At 49.3% G+C, this 7,668-nt stretch overlaps 1 pseudogene; it reads left to right on the top strand.

The window, feature by feature from the left end:
• The first annotated feature begins 5,250 nt into the window (after positions 1–5,250).
• LOC139005031 (eukaryotic translation initiation factor 4E-binding protein 2 pseudogene) lies at positions 5,251–5,670 on the top strand (annotated as a pseudogene).
• Positions 5,671–7,668: the final 1,998 nt, after the last annotated feature.

Raw genomic sequence — 7,668 nt, 5'->3', positions numbered from 1 at the left:
TCTCTATCAGCCCTGCCCTGAGTGTGACAGTGGTGGCACCCCAACCCCCTGATCGGCCCTGCTCTGTGGGTGATAGAGGGCATAGCCCAAACCCCCTGATTTGCTCTGCTCTGTGTGTGACGGGCAGTACCCCAACTCCCCTATCGTCCCTACTGTGTGAGTGACAGTGGGGAGCTCATCAACCTTCTGATCGGCCCTGCTCTGTGCATGACAGGGGGGATCTCCTCAACCATTTGATTGGCCCTGCTCTGTGTGTGAAAGGGTATGGAGCCCCAGCCCCCTAGATGGGCCCTCCTCTGAGCATGATCCACCCTGCTCTGTGTGTGACAGGGGGCGGTGCCCCTACTCCCCTATTGGCCCTGCTCTGTGTGTGACAGGGTATGGAGCCCCAACCCCCCTGATGGGCCCTGCTCTGTGAGTGACAGGGGGCAGTGCCCCAACCCCTGATTGGCCCTGCTCTGTGTGTGACGAGGGGCAGCGCCCCAACCCCCTGATCGGCCCTGCTCTGTGCATGACAGAGGGTGGCACCGCCACCTCCCCAACGACCCTGCCTTGAGTGTGACAGGGGGCGGTGCCCCAACCCCCCAATCGGCCCTACCCTGAGCGTGACTAGGGGTGGCATCAAAACCTCCTGATCCGCCCTGCTCTGTGGATGACAGAGGGCAGTGCCCCAACTCCCCAATCAGCCCTGCTCTGAGCCCGACCAGGGCCTGCACCTAGGGATTGGGCCTGCCCTCTGCCACTCGGGAGCAGGCCTAAGCCAGCAGGTCGTTATCTCCCTAGGGGTCCTAGACTGTGAGAGGGCACAGGCCGGGCTGAGGGACCTCCCCTCCCCCCCGAGGGCACAAATTTTTGTGCACCGGGCCTCTAGTCCTATCTAATAAAAGAGAAACATGGTAATTAGTGTACCTCCACTACCCTTCCCATTGGCTAATCAGGGAGATATGCAAATTAACTGCCATCCAAGATGGAGGCCGGCAGCCAGGCAGCTTTACACAAACAGGGAGGCTTGCTTGCTTCAGTGACGGAGGAAGCCAAGCTTCCCTGCCTGCCTTTCTGACCACTGAGCTGCAACTCTAAGAAACATTGTAACAAATATAGAAACTAAACCAAACCCCAGAAACCTGCGTTAGTTAGCCAGGCTTGAGCCAGCAGGACCACAACATTGTTTCAAATACAGAAGGTAAACAAAGGCCAGAAACCTGCTTTCAGCAGCTGAGGCCTCAGAAATGGAGCTGAGCCTCAGAGCTAAAGCTGGCCCAGAATAAAAAAAAAAAGGAAAAAAAGGAGCAGTTGGGAGCTTCAGTCACCCGCCAGCCTGAAAACGGCCTTCAGCTCCTCACCCAGACTGGCCAGGCACCACAGTGGGGACCCCCACCCTGAAGGAGGTGTGACCAGCTGCTAACAGCCATCATGCCTTCACTCAGGCTGGCAGCCATCATGCCCTCACCCAGGCTGGCGAGGCACCCCAGTGGGGACCACCACTCTGATCCAGGACAACCTTCAGGGCAAACCAGCTGGCCCCCACCCGTGCACCAGGCCTCTATCCTATATAGTAAAAGTGTAATATGCCTTCCAGCACCGGGATCAGTGGAGCAGCGAGGCCTCCCGGCACCGGGATCAGCGTGACAGGGGGCAGCACCCAAACCCCCTGATCACCCTAAAGCTCTTTGAGTGACAGGGGGCGGGGCCACAACCTCCCTATCCGCCCTGCTCTGTTTTTGACAGTGGAAGGTCACCCAACCCTCTGATCAGCCCTGCTCTGTGCCTGTTAGGGGGGAGCTCCCCAACCTCCTGATCTCCCTGAGGTTCTGTGTTTTACAGGGTGGGGTGCCCCAACCCCCTGATCGGCTCTGCTCTGTGTGTGACAGGGGGCAGGGCCACAACCTCCCTATCCACCCTGCTCTGTTCATGACAGGGGAAGGTGCCCCAACCTCCTGATCAGCCCTGCTCTGTGCCTGATGTGGGGATCTTCCCTTCCCCCTTTTTGCCCTGGGGCTCTGTATGTGACAGGGTGCAGCGCCCCAAGCCCCTGATTGGCCCTGTTATGTGCATGATAGGGGGTGGCGCCGCAACTTCCCTATTGACCCTGCCTTGAGTGTGACAGGTGGTGGTGCCCCAACCCCCCAATCAGCCATGACTAGGGGTGGCATCAAAACCTCCTGATCCGCCCTGCTCTGTGCATGACAGGGGCAGCGCCCCAACTCCCCAATCGGCCCTGCTCTGAGCCCCACCAGGGGCTGCACCTAGGGATTGGGCCTGCCCTCTGCCACCCTGGAGCAGGCCTAAGCCAGCAGGTCATTATCTCCCAAGGGATCTCAGACTTCGAGAGGGCACAGGACGGGCTGAGTGACCCCCTCTCCCCCCTGAGTGCACAAATTTTTGTGCACCGAGCTTCTAGTACCATATAATTCCCAAGGACAGGCCATTATTGATCGACAGCATCAACGGCTAAAATCCCAACTTGATAAACCAAAAGGAGGGATGATGGAGAAATCATCTGCAGGTAGGCTGCACCAAGCCTTAATTACTTTAATTTTTTTCACTTGTTATGCTGATGGAAAGAAACATATGGAGCTACCTTGGTGTCAGAATAAAACAAAAAAAAATGGTCTAGTTAAATGGAAGGATCCCGAATCTGGTTTATGGAAGGGACCTGAACCATTATTAACCTTTGGCAGAGGGTACGCTTGTATATTCCCAGAGAATTTTTCCAAACCCGTGTGGATTCCTGGTAGAAATATTAAACTGCATCAGGGATCCAAGAGAGAAACTAGCCAGACTGAGGACCTTGCACCTGGAGCCACACCATGCAGCTGCAGACATTCAACTATCTCAGCCACAGAAAGCAGCGACTCCAAGCAGTCCACTGAAGATGAGGAGCAGGAGGAGGACAAGGTGGATAACCAACAGCCCAGAGACCACTTGGAGCATGTTAAAGTGAAGTATGGTAACAATTATTTCAGGTAAAAACTATAGTTTCATACTGGTCTTAGAAGGCACATTTTTCCTTTACCTGGGAAGGACAACACAGCTATTCCAAGGTCAGAGAGCTCCAGTTAACGTGTCCCTATTAACTCAGTGTTCTGGAGACCCAAAACTGTAATTTACATAAAGTGCCTAAGTTTAACCCAGGTCACCCAAGGGTTATAGACCCAAAACTGTAATTTAGATAACATGCCTAAGTTTAACTTAGGTTACCCAAGGACTCTAGATAATGTGTTTACCCAAAACTGTAAGTTAGATAGCATGCAGTCTTTGCTTCTGTAAATTGCCTTATTTGCAAAATAGATTCCTCATCCCAAACCTTGAGACAGCCAGTTTAAAATTGAATTGTCATGATCTAGAGCAAAGAATATTCTTACATGGTACTATTCTGAAAGTTTCATTAATAATTTTTGATGCTTTACAACAGCATATTGTGCATTTATCCCAAACAGACTTACAAACTAATTCTTTGAATGTTTGGCAGCAATTTAATAAGGACATGAAGGGATTCAATCCCTTCCACTGTGTGGAAGGCCCCCTTGGAAGGCACTTAAGCATTCTGTATTGACCTTTTTGCCAAGAGGGTCCCTCTTCTCACAATCCAATTGCCTACAGCTGTTGCCTGAGTTCTCTGTTCATGCTGAGATCATGGTGGTTGGTACCATGGATCTGTCTCTTGCCCAATGGCGTAAGCTGGGCCCTCTGTGGAGAAGAAAACCTGGGTTCCCCATGATCAATGCCGGGGCCCCACCAGTAGGTGAGGGGATCCAAAGGCAGTTGCTGGGTGTGGAGGCCACAGAGGCATAGGCTATCAAGGAGGCAGAACTGTACCTCACATCACCCTGCTTGGCCCCGGAGGATGGCTGGTTAGCCAATGATGGGTAAGATTTCCAGGGAGGAACGACCTAAGACAGGCACAGACGCGGAGGGGCCAGTAGAAGAGAACTTGGGGATAAACAGAGGTGGGGCACAGATCCTCACCCCCCCCCCAATTATCCAGGGGCTTGAACACTCACCCCTTCTGAGGGAGGTTTCCTGCCCCTGTGGCTGCTTCTCGCTTCCCATGCCCAGCCCCGATTGGGACCCAGATAACAGAAAGAGACTTGGTCCAGCTGAGTTCAGGACCCAGAAAACAGAGACTTGGCTAACAGCAGCTATCCTATATCTAAATCTAGCCTAACAACAGGAATGCTCAGGGCCTTCACAAGGATGCAAAATAATCCTTTCCATTAATATTCACAATGTAAATTAAGATTGTTTTAGAGTATTAAATTTGACAGTAAAATAGTAGTCAAGTTTTCAAATTAATTAAATTTGGATAATTTGAAATAAGTAATTATTCAAGAAGTACTAACCAACATTTTCATTTCGTGGTAAAATTGCTTAACATGCAATGAACTAAAGCAGTCATATTTTTGTGCAAAAAAATAACATTTAAAGTTATCTAGACTGCATTATAAAATTTCCAAATATCCTCCTAATAATAAAATAAAAAAAGTGGGGATAGTGGAAAAATATAGTGGAAAAATATAGTGGAAAAATGCCATGTAAGGAAACAGATCCTGTAACTAAATTACATTTAGATAAAATTTTTCATTTATAATGCTAATGGCAAGACACCCAGGAAAACACACATAATGTCAAAATAAGCCAAAGGAAAATCATTTGGGCAAATTAACCTTTGGTCGAGAATATGTTTGTATATTTTCAAAGAATAGCTGCAAGACAATGTGGATTCCTGCAACAACAAATCCCAGAGAGAAACTGACCAGATTGCTCCAGCCACCACGACAGGAAAGAGACAGTTCAGAGATGGAGATGGTGAAGATGTCTGGCCATGCTAGCAGTCACCAGGTATGCATCGCTGCATTTTGCCCAGGACCAAACCAGAGAGGGACAGACTTGCTTTTCCACCATTTGTCCACCATCCAGAACCAGCATGTATTGCTGGCATATACACATGAACTGTCCGACATTGAAACTTAGTCTCAGAACTGTTGGACATTGGTCGTAGCCGCTGCTGCAGCTGCTCCTGCTGCTGAGGCTGCTGGCTGAGAACCAGGTGGCGGTGGCAGCTGAGAGGGCGGGGGCAGGAGCTGAGCAGATGAGGGAAGGAGAGGAAGCCTGAGAGGAGGGAGCGGAGCACACCCAGCCCCCGCCGCGGCTGCTACTGCTGCTGCTGCGGCTGCTGCTGCTGCTGTGGCTGCTGCCCGCCTGCCTGCCCTCCCGCCGCACAAAGCCCGAGATCCTGCGCCCAGAGCCATGTCCTCATCCCCTGAAAGCGGCCACCAGCCCAGCCAAAGCCCTGCCATCCCCACCTGCACCATGCCCATCAGAGACGCCAGCAGCTACCTCATGACTATTGCACCATGCCCTGGGGGACGCTCTTCTCCACCACACCAGGAGGAACCTGAATCATTTATGATCGAAAGTTTCTGTTGGATCATCGAAATTCTCCCATGGCTCAGACCCCACCCTGCCATCTGCCCAATATCCCAGGAGTCACCAGCCCTGGCATCTTAATCGAGGACTCCAAAGTAGAAGTAAACAATTTGAACAACCTGAACAATCATGACAGAAAGCATGCAGTTGGGGATGGTGCTCAGTTTGAGATGGACATCTAACTGTCCTGCAAGGATCAGAAGAATAGCAGCAACACTGATACCTGCGTGTGTACCTGATTTGGCCAATAGGATCAACAATGAAAACACAGAAGAGGCAGTATCAGCAGTCCCCATTGCAGTGCCCCCTCCTCTTCCTTTGGGTGCCAAATGATGCGAAGATGAGCTTCATCTGAAAAAAAAAAAAGAACTGTTGGACATTGAAATTGGGACTTGTTCTTATATTTCTGGTCTACAGATACAAGAATTTTTAAGGGAAAAAGAAGGGGGAGTGCCGGGATCCGGTCCACCCTTGCTGCTTGACACAGTCGCTGCAGAGAAGTATGTTTCAAGGGACCTGGCGTATATAGCATACTGTTCTTAATATGTTTTACTCCCCTTAGCGCTATGTGTTTTGACCAAGGTCACCTCTCCAAGAAAGGTTGTTTCCCCAGGTGGGGATTTTTCCCTGAGGTTAGGGAGGGGATACAATCCCTTAATTAAGTGCCAGGCGGGTAGTTAAGCTACATAATCTTTACTCCCTGGAATGGAGATAAGAAACGCCCTAACCTTTGTAATAGAAATTGACAGGATTAAAATCGACTGGTATAAATACGGATGTAACAAGACAATAAACATCAGATCCTCATCAGATCCTGATCAGATCTTAACCAGAACTTGGCTGGAGATCCAATACAGAACCTAGACACAGAACCCAGACACAGAACCTAGAGTCAGAACCTAGAGTCAGAACCTAGAGACAGAACCTAGAAACAGAACCTAGCGAGAGAACCTGGCTGAAGAACCTAGAGACAGAACCTGGATAGAACATGGCAAAAGATCCTGGACAGAACCTGACTACAGAACTTGGCTGAAGAACCTAGACACAGAACTTGGCTATAGAACCTGGCTGGAGAACCTAGACAGAACATGGCAGGAGAACCTGGACAGAACCTGGCTGGAGAATCTGGAGAACCTATCGAGAGAACATGGCAAGAGAACCTAATACCAGAACTTCGCTGGAGATCCTGACCAGAGCTTGGCTGGAGATCCTGACCAGAACTTGGCTGGAGATCCTGGCTAGGCTGCTGATCAACTGAAGGCTGTCTCCGTGTCATTCCTTCTTCGCTGACTCTTTCCACACCTTTGGGGACCCCTGGACCTGCTGGGGCAGGACCCCAGCAGGGGAGATGTCAGAGACCACCTATCATCTTCACTAGCAGAGAAGAGTAGAGACCCCCCAAAGCTAGTGACCTTCGAAGCCCTAGCAAAGGTCGGAGCTGTGCACCACCCAGTTAATCTTGGTACCACCCAGTTAATCTAGATAATGATAGCTGAAGCATCATCCCCACCTTAATTCACTTAATTCCTTAGATACTCATGTAAATCCTTGTTGATTATTGTTGATTAGATATTCTGCCTATTTCTGGAAATTGTCTGCTGATGAGCTAATCTGTGTGTCATTGAAACCTCCTTTCCTTAGGGCTACCCCACATCAAATCAAAGATTGGAGCCGCCTGAGCATCAGTGGAAGTCCCTCTCCTTGAGTTGGACTTGCCCACCTGGTCCCCCAATATTTCCAAATTATCTTGTGTCATTTCTCTTTCATTTGTGTGCGGCTCCTCTTCCAGACCCGAACCCTGAACCATGCAGGATGTGGAGAGAAACACACTCGACATCTCATCATATTTCTGGATAATGAACTTTAAAACTCGATCACCTGCTTTATAAACTAATGCTTTACTTTAATTGTTAAAACCCTATGTATTTTGGATTTAAAGTCTATCCTTTTCCAAATAATATAAAATTACCATGATATATTTTGTTTGTTCTGAAAGGGCAATGAAGTCTTAATATGTGGCTTATATTTATAAATGAAGGAAGAGGTGGAGGAGGAGGAGGAGGAGGAGGGAGAGGAAAAAGGAGAAAAAGAAGAGGAAAAAGAGGCGAAGAAGGAAGAGGAGGAGAAAGAAAAGAAGAAATAGAAGGAGAAGGTGTAGAAGGAGAAGAAGAATGTTTTAAATTATTATGAAACTACGAAGATTCAGGACATTATCTGTAATACCTAGAGCAGATTAAG

This window comes from Myotis yumanensis, unplaced genomic scaffold (genome assembly GCF_028538775.1).
Source record: "Myotis yumanensis isolate MYYU_CA2020_CCGP unplaced genomic scaffold, mMyoYum1.0.hap1 SCAF_3, whole genome shotgun sequence".
NCBI lineage: Eukaryota > Metazoa > Chordata > Mammalia > Chiroptera > Vespertilionidae > Myotis > Myotis yumanensis.
The sequence above is the reverse complement of the archived record's forward strand: the minus strand, read 5'-3'. Positions and strand labels throughout refer to the sequence as shown.